Below are 19,919 nucleotides of genomic sequence, written 5' to 3'. Positions count from 1 at the left end.
AATATCCTCTAAAGATGGAGAAAGAGAAAAAAGTGCACGTCAAAGGCTGTTGCCATGACTGCAGCTCTGACACGCACATGATTTCAGTGCTTTCCAGTGTTTTTTTGGCTGTTGCCAAGGCATATGCAAACACACTATACAATTACAGTATTTCAGCTCTAAACACTGAACACAGTCCATTAGCTGCTGAACACAGCCACAGCAGCGCCCCCTACAAACCTGCTCTGAGCTGCACGTGTGTGTGTGTGTGAGTGTGTGTGTGTGTGTGTGTGTGTGTGTGTGTAAGTGTGTATGTATGAGTGTGTGTGTGTGTGTGTGAGAGAGTTTGTGTGTGTGTAAGTGTGTATGCATGAGTGTGTGAGTTTGTGTGTGTGTAAGTGTGTATCCATGAGTGTGTGAGTTTGTGTGTGTAAGTGTGTATGCATGAGTGTGTGTGTGTGTCTGTGTGTGTGTGTGTGAGTTTGTGTGTATGCATGAGTGTGTGTGTTTGTGTGTGTAAGTGTGTATGCATGAGTGTGTGAGTTTGTGTGTGTAAGTGTGTATGCATGAGTGTGTGAGTTTGTGTAAGTGTGTATGCATGAGTGTGTGTGTGTGAGTTTGTGTGTGTGTGTGTGTGTATGCATGAGTGTGTGTGAGAGTTTGTGTGTGTGTAAGTGTGTATGCATGAGTGTGTGAGTTTGTGTAAGTGTGTATGCATGAGTGTGTGTGTGTGTGTGAGTTTGTGTGTGTGTGTGTGTGTGTATGCATGAGTGTGTGAGTTTGTGTGTGTAAGTGTGTATGCATGAGTGTGTGTGTGTGTGTGTGTGTGTATGCATGAGTGTGTATGAGTTTGTGTTTGTAAGTGTGTATGCATGAATGTGTGTGAGTGTGTATGTGTGCATTTGTGTGGGTGAGTGTGTTTGTGTCCGCATGTGCGTGTGTGCGCGTTTTTGTGTGTGAATGTGTGTTTGAGTGTGTATGTGCATGCACATTTGTGTGAGTGTGTTTGTTTGTGTGTGTGCACATTTGTGTGTGTGTGCATGTGTGTTTGAGTGTATGTGTCTGTGTCTGTGTATGTGTGCAAGTGTGTTTGTGTTTGTGAGTGTGTAAGTGAGTGTGTGTGTGTGAACGAGTGTGTGTGTATCTTGAGTTAAGAATGTTTAGACAGAAATACAGTGTAAGCACATTATTTTATTCAGTGTACACTCTCACGATAACGGATGCAGATGAGTTTGTGATTCTAATATTCAAACACAAACTTCAGATGAACTTCTCTCTAACTGTGACGTTTTCCAGAGAACGTTGGCTCAAGTTCAGGACATCAAATCAAGAACGATATTCAGAGTTTGTTTGACAAAAACAAGCAAAACTGTATATTTAACTGTATTTTCAGTTTTGTCTTTAGTTCATTTTTGGGTGGATGGAAATTCTGACCGCGAAGCCAATTATCGTTTTTCACTCATTTCTTGGCCGTTGTCTTATTAAAGTGTCACAGAAACAGTCTTTCATGTGTTTTGTAAGCGTTATTTGTTGTATTATTGTGGTAACATTGATTTTGTCACATAGAAAGTGAACTCTGGTTGATCTTTTCGCATGTCAGATGATCTTTTCCCATTTCAGAGGTCAGAAGAAGCTGGATTAGACTCACACCGACAGTCAAATTAAAGCAGAATTATTAATCAAGATGATTCGCTAATAGTTCTTGCATTCCGAGTCTTTTGAAGTCACAGTGTCATTTTGCTTCTCTGAGACGTCTGTTGGTAAATTGTTTGTCTGTTTTCATTTACTGAGGAAGAGACCGCATTTGTGGCTTTGTTTATAATAAAACTTTTATCATTTATAGAGGACGACATAAAGCTAAACAGAAACTTTATGAGTGTCGTTTCTGTGCATATGGACGCTGTCACTGCTCAGTTCTGATCACACACGCGGCCTGTTTGTGTTTGTTTTGATGGCATAGCTACATGACTCAATATGAGGATGAAAATACAAAAAATATGAAAAGTACTTGGGCCTGAAGCAAACAGCTCATTGCTTTTATAAACACTGAATCCGAGCGCATATGAAGAGTGGATGGTGAGAAAAGACCATTAAACTGAAATAAGAGACTGGAAGAAAGAGAGCATGACACCAGTGTGATAAATGAGAATCCCATGGCTGACAAGTTCATTTTCCATTAGAAGAGGCCATCTGTAATTCATCATGTTACAGTGAGCGAATGCGGCACTGAGACGGAGAGAGGGATTCAAACGCAAACAGATCAGCAAAACTTTGACCGATGAGGCTGATCAGAGAAGGAATGAGAAAAAATACGATGGCTTCGTTTCTCTGCTATGAATCTGTCAGTGCCCAAGAAACTGCCAGAAGAGACTCCACCCACTGATTGCATATGTGAGGCTCCACCCCCTGACCTTATATTTGAGGCCCTGCCCTATCGCACATGTGAAGCCCCGCCCCTTAACTGCATATGTGACACTCTGCCTGTTGATCTCACATGTGAGGCTCCACCCCTTCACTTTATGTGAGGCTCCGCCCCATGGCAGCATAACTGATCTCATATGTGAAGCTCCACCCCTGACCTTATATTTAAGGCCCTGCGCTTGATCTCATAAATGAAGCCCTGCCCACTGACAGCATATGTGATTCTCCGCCCCTTGGTGTCATATGTGAAGCCCCGCCCCCCGACAGCATTTGTGAGGCTCTGCCACCTGATCTCATTTGAGGCTCCACCCCCTGACTGCATATGTGATGCTCCACCCTCTGATCTCATGTGAAAGCCTGTCCCCTGACTGCATGTGTGATACGCCACCCCTTATCTCATATGTGAGGCTCCGCCCCCTGACTGCATATGTGAGGCTCTGCCCCCTGATCTCATATATGAGGCTCCGCCCCCGTATTGCATATGTGAGGCTCCGCCCCCTTATTGCATATGTGATGATCTGCCCCTGATCTAATTTCTGAGGCTCCGCCCCCTGATTGCATATGTGATGATCTGTCCCTGATCTCATATGTGAGGCTCCGCCCCCTGATTGCATATGTGATGATCCGCCCCTGGTCTCATATGTGAGGCTCCGCCCCCTGATTGCATATGTGATGAACTGCCCCTTGGTGTCATATGTGAAGCCCCGCCCCCCGACAGCATTTGTGAGGCTCCGCCACCTGATCTCATTTGAGGCTCCACCCCCTGACTGCATATGTGATACGCCACCCCTTATCTCATATGTGAGGCTCCGCCCCCTGACTGCATATGTGAGGCTCCGCCCCCGTATTGCATATGTGATGATCCGCCCCTGATCTCATTTCTGAGGCTCCGCCCCCTTATTGCATATGTGATGATCCGCCCCTGATCTCATATGTGAGGCTCCGCCCCCTGATTGCATATGTGATGATCCGTCCCTGATCTCATATGTGAGGCTCCGCCCCCTGATTGCATATGTGATGATACGCCTCTGATCTTATTTCTGAGGCTCCGCCCCCTGACTTCATATGTGATGATCCGCTCCTGATCTCATATGTGAGGCTCCGCCCCCTGATTGCATATGTGATGATCCGCCTCTGATCTCATTTCTGAGGCTCCGCCCCCTGACTTCATATTTGATGACCCGCTCCTGATCTCATATGTAGGGCTCCGCCCCCTGACTGCATATTTGATGACCCGCTCCTGATCTCATATGTAGGGCTCCGCCCCCTGACTGCATATCTGAGTCCTGTCCTGTTCCAAATGGTGAATGTGGACTTGTGGTTGCGTGTAAAGTCCATGAGGGTGTCCCAGTTGTCATTTTACAAGAATGGTGATCAAAATGGACCCTCAATGTTAACAACAAAGTTAATTATGATGATGTTAATTGATGAAGTTGATCCATGTGATACGTTCAACTCCACTGTCTGTATAGATACATTCTGCTAAACATCTGCTTTGTGTTCCACAGAAGAAATGACACGAGTTCGAAACAACATTCAGGTGAATAAATTATGACAGAATTCTCATGTTTGCATGAATTATTGTTGAAATTCCATTAGATTTGGTCAAATCAGATGAATTTTGCAAGCAATGAATCTCTTTGATTGTTTTTGGATCATCACATTTTTTGAGAATGAAGGTTTAATGGCTTATTTCAGCACACGTCTACAGCAGAAATTGTCTAGTGTGAGATGATTTATCCAATAAAATAACGAAGCGCTGTAAATCTGAAACAATCACCCCGTGTATCCACACCCAGCGTTACACGAGAGAGTCGAGCCGGTTTAATTCCCAGAGATGTTAAAGTATTTTTGTGCAGGACATTCTCTGCATGTGACAGAATGCATGAGAAATCTGTTTTCTGTACTCAACGTTTTATATTCGTTTTGTATTGCAGTGAGTATCAATAATCTCTTGATTATGTGCCTGAACCTTGTTTACACCTGGTATTACATCAGATCACAAGTGATCAGCCAGGACTGATAGTGGTAATGTGTTCAAACTACAAATATATCAAAAGCATCAATAAACCAGAGAGATTTGGAGTTGATTATGAGGAACAAACACATGAATGATCTTTAATCCAGCAGAAATCACCAGTGTGACGTTTATGTTTGACGAATTAAGAGAATCCAGAGAAACAGAGGCTGCTGAGTTGAAATGATTTGGAAGGATGTGCTTTCATAAATGATAAGACTGAAGGCCAAAATATTCATCATGATTTGTTTCTATATGCTTTTAATTATCTTCAATGCTTATGATGAATTCAGTAATTCATGGTGGCTCTGCTTTAATATCACGAGCCAGAGCCACATCTGAAACCAGCTTATTTACAAATCATATTTATATGCACTGCATCTTTTTCTTCAGCAGGATTTGTTTAATGCAGAATCTGTAGGTTTGAGTTTGTTAGTGTGGACTAAGATGGTTGTACATATTTGAATATCTGTCATTTACGGGTCAGGCCCTCTGTATGATGATAACAACAGCGGGAAGCAGCCAGAACGATCCACTTTATGGGGCCAAAGAAACATAATTTACGGCTCATCCTGCAGCGTGTTTCCAATTACACCCTGATACAAACGCACACAACTTTATTTCCACGCCAGGAGAGAAATTTGGAGCGGATTTCCTGATACATAATACATAAAAATGTGTTTGCAATTATCAGTGTTGCAGGATCATTCCATTTATGATATTATGATATTTATTTTGTATTTTGGTTTGTTTTCTTTTTATCAGTTCTCTCTGTATTATGCACGAGCTGATTCCTCATTTCGTGAGTTAGTCATTGGCTTAAGGTGCAGTAAACGATTTCTGAGAAACACTGTTGATATTGAAAATACCCAAATGGATCACGCTCCTATCTTTATAGCCCCGCCCCCATATTCACAAACACGCTATGCAACACAAGCACCTCCCCCCTAATGAGTGGACACGCCCCTTACTGCAGATTGGTTACAAGTGTGTTTTGGTGCTTGGTACGGTCCACTTTCTGCATTTCTCAGAATTATGTTTTAAAAAACGATATAAATTTTGAAAATCAATGTCTTAGGGGCCATTCACATGTCACGTCTAAAAACGCATGGAAAGGCCGAAGCTGATTGGTTGGTTCTTGTCACATGACCTGCGGTGCACTTGCGCCATTCTGAAAAGTTGAGATGCTTTCATCTTGCCGCGGTATAGGCGCGCCTGGAAAAAATGAGCGTGCCGCACCGCATGTGTGTCGCGACCAATTATGAGTGCACTTGCCGCGCGCCTACATTTGAAATAACGAACTAGCGCGCGCAAAAGACACGTTATGTGAATGGCCCCTTAATCATTGAAAAATTAAGAAAATGTTTGTTTTCACACTTAATAATCAATTATATCAGTCAAAACCAGTGTTATTTTAGTTATATTTTTTATAATAGTATATTTAATAGTATATTTTATATTATTCTATATTTATATTCATCTGTTTTTGTAATATTTTGACTAATTAAAACATTATTTTTTTATTTAAATTTTTAGTTAAAGTTTTAGTCATTTTGGTGTTGTGTGTATTTATAATTTTTATTAGTTAATGTTTTTATGTCTACACTGCAATAAATGATATTCTTCCTCAGTATTTCTGTCTTGTTTTCCAGTACAAATATCTAAACATTCTTAAATCAAGATACATTTACTGGAGAAAAAGGACTGAAAATATTAAGTCTTGTTTACTGAAATATGTAACAAAATTAAAACAAGAAAAAATATCTGTGGTCAGAAATATAAATAAAATTCCCTGTAAATTAAGTTTATTTTTCTGACACCACTGGCAGATAATTTTCTCGTTTTAGTCACATAATTCTGATACATTTCTATATTGATATATTCAGTCATTTTGCTTCTCCAGTAAATGTATCTTAATTTAGGAATGTTTAGATATCTGTGCTGGAAAACAAGACAAAAGAACTGAAGTAGAAAATTATATTTTGCTTGGCCTGTGTGTAGAATACAGAAATCCTTGTTATTAGCGACACCGGTGGCCGTTAAGTGAACTGCAGCAGCAATTTACTGCTCGAGCTCGCACTGTCACGTGCACACGTAACGCACAAGAGACTGAATGTGATTCATTCAAGGTCCCGATATTCTCACAACGAATTTCTTTGCTTAGAAGTAAAAAGAAGTTGGAAATACCTTTGCAGCGATATACTGTTAACGAACCACGGACGCTGCTGAGAGCGACGGTTAGATGAATATGTAAATATGTGCTGCGCGCGCTTTCCTCGCGATAACAAAACAAACGCAACAAAAATGTCAGCGGTGAGAAACGGCAGTTCAGAAAGCATCTGATCGATGTGGATATGTTTACACCAGCTCTGCGATTCACCGGCATCCTGTCGACAGATGAGGTAATTAAAATTACACTGTTATGACAGTTTATATTATAAACTAATATATAGTTTTTAGATTATAAAGCATATTTGAGACTATATAGATGTGGCTATGTGATAGTTTAAATTAATCCCTTTGCTTGACACGTTGACATTACAGGTCAGAATGGCTCTTTCGTCATTCGTTTCATGTGCGACTGAACGGAAGAGGGGCTCTCGGGAGCGCGCGTAACCGTCACAATCTTTTGATTTTCCCGGGAAAACCGTCCCGAGTCCTTCACATAAAAATCATTATACAGGCTTTCATAGACAACCTAGGAAGTCGGGGGAGGACTCGTTTTTTAAGTTTCGTTACAAGCTGTTCACACAAAGGCAATAAAAAAAAATTATTAATAGCCTTTAAACTAAATGAAAATAAATGTTGCCTTGGCAACTAGCTTAAATAAAATGAGTTGACTTTTTTCCCAAGTGGTTTTTAGTGTTGGTTAAACTATAATAAAATAATATTTGTTCCGTCTTGTTGCCACAGATGTAGCTGCACCACCTGGAGATGTTTCTATATCAGGTGCGTCTAAATATGGAGCACCTGTGAATCCCGTGAAGCGGAGCCAGTGGACTGAGAGGAGACGTCCAGGAATAGATCGGCCTGTGGAGGAAGGCTTCCGCTGGCAAGCCTGAACCCCTTCGCTTTCACGAGCTGATGCCAGACTCAGTGCCGCAGGTTCGCCGGCCTCGTTTCAATAAAGTGTTGGAGAGTTTCATTCTCTTATCAGTGTATTCAGTGTGGTCTGTGTTTGGAGCAGATCCACTATTGTTCTTCTATCTGGATCTTTATGTCAGACTGTGTTGACAGAGCATGTCTCGCTCCATCTCTTCCGTTCAGTCTGTTTTTAGAGCAGAATTCCCTCTGTGATGCTTTTCCACACTTCCATCTGCTGACTGAGAGGATCCGCTTCCACCTGAGCTGACATCTGCCGGTTTTTCCCTCTTTCTCGCTCTCATCTAAGATGCTGTGCGCATTTTGGATTGAAGCATTTAATTGTCCCACTATGTGTCAGATGAGAGTCACGGGCGGATCTGATCGCTCTTCATTTCTGTTCTAAACCACCATTTTTAAGCAACATTATACAGTCAGTGCAGTTTGTTAATCTTGATCTTAAAGTTAATCTTTTGATCTAAAGGTTTCTGCTGAAATGCTTTAAATGTGTTATGATTTTCATGAGTAACGCCCCGGTATAAAGAGGTCACAGTCCGCTGAGCTCAAATATCTGGAGTCCCGCTGAGACTCTTCAGTTCAGTTATGAAATAATGACACATTCAGTTGGCCAAAGCTCTTGAATAACTCTGATAATCTCTGTAAATATCAGTGAAGGTCATCGAAGATGAGTATGCCCACATCTGACAACACACTCCGTCATGAACATTTATCTGATTATTTGTGCTGAGAACACAACCTTTCATTTACTTCTGGGTCAGAGATTTGAAGAACAACGTTTTAAGTTTGTTTGTTAACTGTCAGTCTTGTTTTTTTGCCTTTCCCCTCCTTTATCACATATTTTAGTAATCATTATAATGAATCATGTTGAAATTGGATATTGCTTTGCCATAAAAAAGGTGCTTTAAAAAATGTTTGTGGCACAATTTTTCTGATGACTCGAATTTGTAACACAACTTGGATATGGCTTTGATTTTCTAGCAATTTCAAATTATTTTGTAAAACATATTTTGTAGGGATGCACCGATATAAAAATGGTCGATAATGATAACTGATAATTCTTTATATTTGAAAGCCGATAACTGATATATTGGAAAATAAATCTAAATAAAAATATTTTTATATAATTTTTGAGAGCCTGATTACAAAAACAAAAGTCTCAAATTTTGGCCGATAACCGATAATTCTTTATATTTGAAAGCCGACAACCAATATATTGGCCAATAAATCTAAATAAAAAAAAAATTATATCATTTTTGAGAGCCTGATTACAAAAACAAAAGTCTCAAATTTTGGCCGATACCGATAACCGATGATTCTTTATATTTGAAAGCCGATAATTGATATATTGGAAAATAAATCTAAATGAAAAAATATTTTTATGTAATTTTTTGAGAGCCTGATTACAAAAACAAAAGTCTCAAATTTTGGCCGATACCGATAATTCTTTATATTTGAAAGCCGATAACTGATATATTGGAAAATAAATCTAAATAAAAATATTTTTATATAATTTTTGAGAGCCTGATTACAAAAACAAAAGTCTCAAATTTTGGCCGATACCGATAATTCTTTATATTTGAAAGCCGACAACCAATATATTGGCCAATAAATCTAAATAAAAAAAAAATTATATCATTTTTGAGAGCCTGATTACAAAAACAAAAGTCTCAAATTTTGGCCGATACCGATAACCGATGATTCTTTATATTTGAAAGCCGATAACTGATATATTGGAAAATAAATCTAAATAAAAATATTTTTATGTAATTTTTTGAGAGCCTGATTACAAAAACAAAAGTCTCAAATTTTGGCCGATACCGATAATTCTTTATATTTGAAAGCCGATAACTGATATATTGGAAAATAAATCTAAATAAAAATATTTTTATATAATTTTTGAGAGCCTGATTACAAAAACAAAAGTCTCAAATTTTGGCCGATACCGATAACCGATAATTCTTTATATTTGAAAGCCGATAACTGATATATTGGAAAATAAATCTAAATAAAAATATTTTTATATAATTTTTGAGAGCCTGATTACAAAAACAAAAGTCTCAAATTTTGGCCGATACCGATAACCGATAATTCTTTATATTTGAAAGCCGATAACTGATATATTGGAAAATAAATCTAAATAAAAATATTTTTATATAATTTTTGAGAGCCTGATTACAAAAACAAAAGTCTCAAATTTTGGCCGATACCGATAACCGATAATTCTTTATATTTGAAAGCCAATAACCAATATATTGGCCAATAAATCTAAATCAAAAATTTTTATATAATTTTTGAGAGCCTGATTACCAAAACAAAAGTTTCACTATTAAAAGCCATGTCCCAAGCACACAATGTATGTTGCACTTAACTGTATTTTCAGTTATTTTAATCATATTTAAAGTAATTCAAAGCCATCATAGTGAACCGTGTGTATCTGAAGTGTCTCAGCTGAAGGAAATAATCCATTATTTATCGGCTTTAATATATCGGCCAAATTTGCTTATCAGGCCAATAGCATAAAATATATTGGCCGATACCGATATATCATGTATCCCTAATATATTTGTGTAAAGTAAAAGATGTTTAGATCTGCTTTCACTATAATCTTCTTTCATTCATGAGTTGCAGCCATTTCAGTTCAGATCTGTGATCAAAATTAACAGTTAATAATAGTTCCACATTTGATACTTTTTATCTAGAAAACTTCATTTTAATTCATCTTACAGTTTGTAAAAGAGCAACACAACAGAAATAGTGTTTTCAGCGAATGCATTTATAATGGAAGTCAGTGCATTAATGTTACCGTGTAGTGATTTCCTCTTCCTGTCATCCCAATTCAACTTCCTGTGTGTTGTGGCCAGTTCAGTTCATGAATTAAAAGTGGAGCTTTTAAACATGGAAAATTTTTCCTCCATTTTGAATTTTCCAAAAAAACTACTTTTTCAAACTCCTGAAATTTGGAATGTAGCATCAAATCACACTCCAGGAAAATAGTTATTAAAAGATTTTTGATCGGCCAATCCGTTCTCGTATAGAGTGTCAACTAATTTGACACAAAAATGGATTTGATGCGGTATCTTCGTAATGATTTGGTGTATTGACACCAAACTTGGAATATGTCATTACAGGCATGACTTGGGGGTAGATGCACAGTATCGTCACAGCGCCACCTAGTGGTGCCGAGTTAGGAAAAATGGCTACCAACAATTCCAACAATATTCAATTTTCTTTGGTCGGCCATTTTGGGCATCGGCCGTTTTGAATTTTGTCATAAAATGTTGTTTTACAAATGCATGAACGTATCATTACGAAACTTGGTATGATTCATCGAGGCCATGTTTTGTGAAGTGTTAGGTCATCACAGGCATGACTTGAGGGTGCATGCAGAGTTTGGTCATAGCGCCACCTACTGCTCAGAAGTTATAAACCATGTTATTAGTGCTTTAACTGATGTAATTATACAGCTTTATCCTAACCTCATGAACACAGATGTCCACAAATATTTCATTTTCTGCTCTTATTCGGCTTGACCCCGTAATTGATGCTTGCAGCTATATTTTAATTTGTTACTTTCCATTTCTTTGTAATTACATGTGAAATTTATTAGCAATTTCGGAGTAAAAATAGTTTCAAAGTCATTTTTTTCTTCAGCATACGTTTTAAAATATGATTTGGAGCAATTATTAAACATTAGTGTTTGTTGGGGCTTGTTGCACTGTGAGGATTTATTTTGAAACAATTTTAGCTCAGATCTTGCTATATTAAAATAAAATTACAAAGAAACAGCAAATAACACATTGGATTAAGTATTTTCTTGTAAAACATACTCACATAAAGGTGAGGTGATTAATTATTTTATCTTGCTTTTCTAGGCCATTTGCATGTCCGGATCCGAGTGGTGAGATCTGGGTGAGACGCCACAATATCTTGCATCATCTGTCGGCGAGGAGCGGCGCAGTCACACAAGGTGAACGCGGGGCGAGACGCTTCCGGCGACTTGTACATCTACACACACACACACACACACACACACACACACACACACGTGAGTCAGCAAGAGAGAGAGAGTGAAAGGTAAAACCACACCCAAGGTGTGAATGTGTGTCAACAGGATTAAGTAACATCAAGTTGTGGTTTATAATGAACAGACCATACTGTCCTGACATTGTTTAAACGAGTAATTACAGCTTGTAAAGAGAAAGTACTGCAAAAAAAATTGATGTTCTTCCTCAATACTTTTGTCTTGTTTTCCAGCACAAATATCTAAACATTCTTAAATCAAGATACATTTACTGGAAAAGAGAAAAGACTTCTGAAATTAAGACTTGTTGTCTGAAAAATGCATCAAATTTAAGTGAGTTTTTGCAAATATCTGCCAATGGAGTCGGAAAAATAAACTTTGAATTGTTCTTGTTTCAAGCAAAAGGCTTGCTTTTCAAAAAAACAAGAGTTAATATCTTCACTCATTTTGCTTTTACAGTAAACGTATCTTGATTTGAGAATGTTTAGATATTTGCATTATAAAACTATTTATCACATATATTCACAATTATACTGAACATCTGCTCTTGTGTTTACAGAAGAAAGTCATACGAGGGTGTGTGTGTTTAACCCCATACATACACATGCATAGAGTATGTGAATGTTTCAGCATTGAAAATCTCAAACTACAAACAGTTTTTACTGTCAGTTTGATGTTGTTGATGTGTGCGTCGGGGTGAATAAATACAGGGTCTCCGCCGCGTTCAGACCACTCATTAAACTCCAGACTTATTTTAAGCTTCTGGTGGTTTAAACCAGAGCAGCACTCTTGATTTCTGCTCATTTACTGCAGGGCCTTTCATCTGCACTGGATTCTAGATCAGGGGTTTCAGTCTTTTAGATCCACAAACCCCCAGAATATGACAATCCTCATGCAAGGGACCATCCTAAAATTTTTAATGCATCTGCACTGCAAAAAATTACGTTCTTCCTCAGTGTTTCTGATACATTTACTGGAGAAGAGAAATGACTGAAGATAAGTCTGAAAAATGAATCAAAATTAATTGAGTTTGTGCTTAAAATAAGAACAAACATCTGCCAATAGGGTCAGAATAATATTATTTATTATGTTTCATTGTTTTTCTCTTAAACATTTCCTTGCTCTCCCTTGCGGCCCACTTTGATAACTCCTGTTTTGCTCGAGTAGAAAACAGATTCAGGAATCATTTGCTCATGAAGTTTAGAGCACGAGAAACAAGATTAAAAAGAATCAGGTTCGTCCTGAAACACGCATCAGGTCTGTAGAGCTTGTGTTCACTCTGAACAAACCCAAAAATCTGGAGAATCTTCACCACTGACCAATTACAAGCGTGCGAAACATGCACATACCTCTTGTAATTATCAACAGTTTGTTCCCTTGAGAAAATACGTTGGTTCAAATATATCACCGAACAAGAGACACACACACACACACAGATTTAAACCATCGGTACTGGTAGTTTACTGTAGTATTTCTCTGTAATGCTAGGAATCATCAGGACTGGGTTATTTTCAACCTCATGCTACAGAATATCTCTATGGAAACAATATAAAATATAAAAAATATAAACTTGCAATTGTGGAAAAAGTCAGAATTGCAAAATATAAACTTGCAATTGCAAAAAAAGTCAGAATTGCAAAATATAAACTCATAATTGCGAAAAAAGTCAGAATTGTGAAATATAAACTCGCGATTGGAAAAAAAGTCAGAATTGCAAAATATAAACTCGGAATTGGAAAAAAAGTCAGAATTGCAAAATATAAACTCGGAATTGGAAAAAAATGTCAGAATTGCAAAATATAAACTCGCAATTGCAAAAAAAGTCAGAATTGCAAAATATAAACTCGCAATTGCAAAAAAAGTCAGAATTGCAAAATATAAACTCGCAATTGGAATAAAAAGTCAGAATTGCAAAATATAAACTCGGAATTGGAAAAAAAAGTCAGAATTGCAGAATATAAACTCGGAATTGGAAAAAAAAGTCAGAATTGCAAAATATAAACTCGCAATTGCAAAAAAAGTCAGAATTGCAAAATATAAACTCGCAATTGGAATAAAAAGTCAGAATTGCAAAATATAAACTCGGAATTGGAAAAAAAAGTCAGAATTGCAAAATATAAACTCGCAATTGCAAAAAAAGTCAGAATTGCAAAATATAAACTCGCAATTGGAATAAAAAGTCAGAATTGCAAAATATAAACTCGGAATTGGAAAAAAAAGTCAGAATTGCAAAATATAAACTCGGAATTGGAAAAAAAAGTCAGAATTGCAAAATATAAACTCGGAATTGGAAAAAAAAGTCAGAATTGCAGAATATAAACTCACAATTGCAAAAAAAGTCAGAATTGCAAAATATAAACTCGCAATTGGAAAAAAAAGTCAGAATTGCAAAATATAAACTCGGAATTGGAAAAAAAAGTTAGAATTGCAGAATATAAACTCGCAATTGCAAAATATGAACTCGCAATTACAAAAAAGTCAGAATTGCAAGATATGAACTCGCTATTGCAAAAAAGTCAGAATTGCAAAATATAAACTCGGAATTGGAAAAAAAGTCAGAATTGCAAAATATAAACTCGGAATTGGAAAAAAAAGTCAGAATTGCAAAATATAAACTCGCAATTGCGAAAAAAATCTGAATTGCAAAATATAAACTTGCAATTGTGGAAAAAATGTCAGAATTGCGAAATATAAACTCGGAATAAACTCAAAATATAAACTCGCAATTATGAGATAAAAGTCAGAATTATGAAATGTAAACTTGGAATTTTGAACATTTTTTCTAATGTTGCGAGATATAAACTCAGAATTGTGAAAAATGTCATTGCGAAATATAAACAGTTGTGAAAAATGTCAGATTTGTGAGATATAAATGTGTAATTATGAGATAAAAGTCAGAATTGCAAAATATAAACTCGGAATTGTTAAAAAATTGCGAGATATAAACTCACAACTGTGAATTTTAAAGTCTAAATCGTAAGATGTAAACTCAGAATTCAGAAAAAAATGTCAGTATTGCGAGTTATAAATTCTGAAAAAAAAAACATGTTAGAATTGTGAGATATAAACTTGGAATTCCAAGAAAAATGTCAGAATTGTACAATAAAAAGTTGCAATTACCTCTTATATTTTTTATTCTGTGGCAGAAACAAGCTTCTTCAGTGTGCATTAATGTATGTTTCTCATTGACTTTCAATAGCTGTCCAACAGGAAAATGGGCAGAAACGCAAATTAATGTTAGAATACGCAACTATTGTGAAAGTATCATCATCGTCATCATCATATCTGAAACATGATCCACATGATGTGTGTAAACGTCTTCATACACACCGAGGGACGAGTCTTTGGTAACTGATACTAATGTAACTGTAAGTCTTGTAATGTAAAACAGCTTTCACAACCCACTTGTTTTTCTGAGGGAAACTGGATATTCAACATGAAAAAAGTTTAATTTCCAAAATATTGTGCATTATTCATTACTTGTGAATGCTGAAGTTGAGAATATCTGAACTCAAGCCTCGCACACTCAGACTGAACGACAACATTTGGAAAAACAAAGAGACTGGAGGAAAATACGAGGAGGGAAAAAGACCCGGTCGGTTTGGACAATAAAATACTAATTAGCCACTTGCACTAATGCTGAAAATATCGTCTAGACGAGTCACATTAACTGTCAGGCTTTATTTTATGTGAGGCTGCAGAAAAACACTCGGGCTTTTACACGTTTGCTGATTCCAGGGGAAAGTCCAGAGCGAACAGACACCAGAATCCACTCAAACGCCGTCGTAAAACATGCAGACGAGGCTTTTATTTGATATTGCTAATATGAATAACAATAAAAGCTCTATTTGCGTCTAATGAAGAGCGCGTCAGGACCGTTAATGAGCTGCAGTGATGAAATATAATGAAAGTCAAATCATATAAACGTGGACTCGTTTGTGCTGAAAGTTACAACCGTTTGAGACTGATATGATAAAACACTGATAATCAAGAGCAAAACTGCAAATGATACATATATTTACTGTACAAGTCAAAAGGTTGGAATAGTTGGATTTTTCAATGCTCACCAAAGTGTGTGTGTGTGTGTGTGTGTGTGTGTGAGTGTGTGTGTGTGTGTGTGTGTGTGTGTGTGTGTGTGTGTGTGAGTGTGTGTGTGTTGTGGTGAACTGTCTCTGATGAGACGCGGCCATCTGTGAGATCAGTGTCACATAAACACACACGATTATTACTAGAAGAATAACAAGACGCTGACTAGAGAAATTCATGTTTGTTTAAACAGAGCGGTTCTGTGTGTCTCCATCTCTTCTCCTCACACACACACACACACACACCCACACACACACACACACACACACACACACACACACACACACACACACACCACACACACACACACACACACACACACACACACACACACACACCACACACACACACACACACACACACACACACACACACACACACACACTCACACACACACACACTCACACACACACACACACACACACACACACTCACACACACACACACACACTCACACACACACACACTCACACACACACACACACACACTCACACACACACACACACCCACACACACACACACACACACACACACACACACACACACACACTCACACACACACACACTCACACACACACACACACTCACACACACACACACACTCACACACACACACACTCACACACACACACACACACACACACTCACACACACACACACACTCTCACACACACACACTCACACACACACTCACACACACACACACACTCACACACACACACACACACACACACACACACACTCACACACACACACACACTCACACACACACACACTCACACACACACACACACACACACACACTCACACACACACACACACTCTCACACACACACACTCACACACACACTCACACACACACACACACTCACACACACACACACTCACACACACACACACACTCACACACACACACACTCACACACACACACACACACACACACTCACACACACACACACACTCACACACACACACACACTCTCACACACACACACTCACACACACACACTCACACACACACACACACACACACACACACACTCACACACACACTCACACACACACACACACACACACACACTCACACACACACACACACACACTCACACTCACACACACACTCACACACACACACACACACACACACACACACACACACACTCACACACACACACACACTCACACACACACACACTCACACACACACACACTCACACACACACACACACTCTCACACACACACACTCACACACACACACTCACACACACACACACACACACACTCACACACACACTCACACACACACACACACACCTTAAATTGAACCCCTGATGTTAAGAATTGCATGGTTTAATATAACGTAAATAATGTCTCTTACTGAAATATGTAGTAGATTTAATTTCCACATCGTTTATACATATTTTGGACAACGGGGGGCGCCGTTTTGTTTATCTATGTCGATGACGTCAAATGGTTGCATTCGGGCCCGGATTGGCTAATCGGGAGCACCGGGAGAATTCCCGATGGGCCGGTGTTGTCATGGCACTACTGAGTAGCCTAACTTTTTCCTTAGAACCAGTCAGTGACGGATTTAGGCATGGGTGACACGAGCAACGGCCCGGGCGGCATCTCGCAAGGGGCAGGGAAAAAAATGTATGTGCAATGGGGTTTTTACCGCTCATTAATGATGTCATGTCACTCTGTGGGTAAATTAACCTGGTCAGAGTTAAATTTTATGTTAAAGGTACAATATGTAATATCTTTGCAGTAAAATATCCAAAAACCACTAGTCCAGTGTTATATATTTTGTTCACTTGAGTACTTACAATATTCCAAATGTTTGAAACTATTTGTAAATCGTGAGAAAACTGCAATTTTAACATGTGAGGAGTCGCCTGTCAATGGCGTCATATCCGCGTTACTCTCGGTTTCCAGTTTATTTTGTAGAAACCATGGAAACACCAAAGACGCTTTAATATTTACATGTTTTAATAGACAAGGGAACAACTGTTTTGATATATTTATAGACAGAAAACTAATTATTGTTATATAGCTCAACATGTTTTTGTTTAAATCTAATTGTCTTGATTTTTTGCGAGTACCATTCTTTACCACGCCTCAGAGAAAACACTATTTTGTCAAGTCAAGTCAAGTCAAATTTATTTATATAGCGCTTTGTATTAGAAGCACAGAAAAAAGAGAAGTGGTTAAAAATAAGCTGTACAAACAAGCGTGGTAATATGTAACATATACAAGATGGTGCTACATTAAGCCAATGTCGGCTGACTCCCAGGGGTGGAAAAAACCCCCTAGGAGAAAAACACAGCGTGCTAACACTGGGAAAAAAGTCCTAGGAGGGAAAAAACCCCTTGGAAGATATATATAATATATGTAAATGGATATGTGAAGTTTTTGTGAAGTAGCTAACATAGCATAATCAGATGCAGCTTTATTTTTAGTAACAGTAATACAGCATTTTCTCCATCATACAATACGTTTTAAAATTAATTGCATGTCATTTATCAACACAATCATCCAGCATTTAATATGATATTGTAAAATCGATCTATCTTACTGCAGTGTGTAACAGTGTCTCACAGCAGCCGCCAAGCGAACGCACAGAGTAACGTTATAACATCATTTTCAACACTCTCAAATGTATCTAATATGATAAACAGAGCTGCGTTACCTCATACTCATGACCGGAAAAGGCGACTGTGTCATAATAAAAGTCCCGCTGCTCGTGAGGCGTGTGTTGATCAATCGCTCCAGCTCCTCGTTCAGCTCCACAACACTCGCTCCTGCTCTGCTTCACACTACAGTAACGTTAATAATCACATCCATGAACATGATTTCTTCCCGAGTCCAATCCCTATTCTTTTGCACTATCCGTTGAGGTGGAGACCACATGTCCCAAGATTCTGCTCTAAAACTTGCCATCATCAAGCTACGCCTTTGTTTTGAATAGGCCTCTAGCGACCTCTAGCGGACAAAATTATTACATATTGTACCTTTAAATCCACTTTAATAAAAATCTACATTTTTCAGTTTCATTCACAGTGATAGACATGAAAAATGTGCCAGGGTTTAGTGGATGAATGCTGCCATCTACTGGAAAGCAAACACTTTAAAAAAAATTAAAATAACATGAATTGTTAACTACAGCCACTAGATGGCTAGAGAATGAATCAATGGTTCACATTATAAAATCATTATTATTTTTGTAAAATACAATTAATTACAAGGCTGTAGAGAACATACTGAGGTTTTAATTACATTATTTTAATATAGTCGTCGTGAATTGAGACTCCGGCCCTGATTTCTCTCACTGATACTGACATTACCCTGTTGATATTTTTACCACAACACAACTCAGAATATAATATACGACGCCACATTGTGCAGCTTTTGCTTGTCATTTTCAGTCGAAGGCCAACAAGAGAAGTGATGTAAGTCTTTAGGAAGTTTTATTCATCCACATTCATCACAACTTCCCATTCTTTTCTCCTCTTATCTCTAGTAAAGCAGGAAAGACTTACATCACTTCTCTTGTTGGCCTTCGACTGAAAATGACAAGCAAAAGCTGCACAATGTGGCGTCGTTTATTATATTCAGAGATATAAAAGCAATATGACTGTGTCAGTCGATCACGAGAGCATTTGACGTCATCGACATAGAACACAAACAAAATTGTCAAATCGGTCCAAATATGTCATGGATTTTTTAAATAATGAAAATCTTTCATGGGTTTTTACTACATATTTCAGTAAGAGACATCATTTACGTTATATTAAGTCTTAATATCAGGGGTTCCCTTTAAAATAAAGTGTAACCTAAATAATTTCTGGCTAAATAATATTCATACTAATATTTTGTTAATTGTCTTAGAGTGAAAAAATAATGAAGATAATAATAAAAAATATATATAATTGGCATAATAGTTAAAAAAAAAAAAAAAAAGTTTCCTGTTAATGTGTGTGTTAATGGGCCATCATTGCAGTTCCTGCTCCAGCCTACAGGGGCGCTGCTGAGCATGAGCTTAAACACACACACACACACACACACACACACACCTGTCGGACCCCACTTGGCCAAAAATGATAAAAATTCATCAGAGCGTTTTTTACTTGATTTTAACATGATTTAAAGCATGGAGACTTGAAAAATGTCCCTTCTTTGCTCGCTGGTCAAGTACACACTCTCACACACACTCTCACACACACTCTCACACACACTCTCACACACACTCTCACACACACACACACACAACACACACTCTTTCCCACACAG

General features: G+C 37.9%; 1 protein-coding gene across 2 annotated transcripts in view; it reads left to right on the top strand.

Moving 5' to 3' along the window:
• Positions 1-6,503: 6,503 nt before the first annotated feature.
• The window catches only part of LOC125253281 (vimentin), a 30,489-nt gene continuing 17,073 nt past the window's right edge, over positions 6,504-19,919 (top strand). Inside the window, exons 1-3 of one of the 2 annotated variants that reach the window (XM_048167200.1) lie at positions 6,504-6,819; positions 7,331-7,522; positions 11,392-11,486. The gene's annotated coding sequence lies outside the window, so the exon portion shown is untranslated. The remainder of the gene's footprint in view (positions 6,820-7,330; positions 7,523-11,391; positions 11,487-19,919) is intronic. The other variant, XM_048167202.1, reaches the window with a different exon arrangement.

Source organism: Megalobrama amblycephala, linkage group LG18 (genome assembly GCF_018812025.1).
Source record: "Megalobrama amblycephala isolate DHTTF-2021 linkage group LG18, ASM1881202v1, whole genome shotgun sequence".
In the NCBI taxonomy this organism is placed as follows: domain Eukaryota; kingdom Metazoa; phylum Chordata; class Actinopteri; order Cypriniformes; family Xenocyprididae; genus Megalobrama; species Megalobrama amblycephala.
The sequence above is the reverse complement of the archived record's forward strand: the minus strand, read 5'-3'. Positions and strand labels throughout refer to the sequence as shown.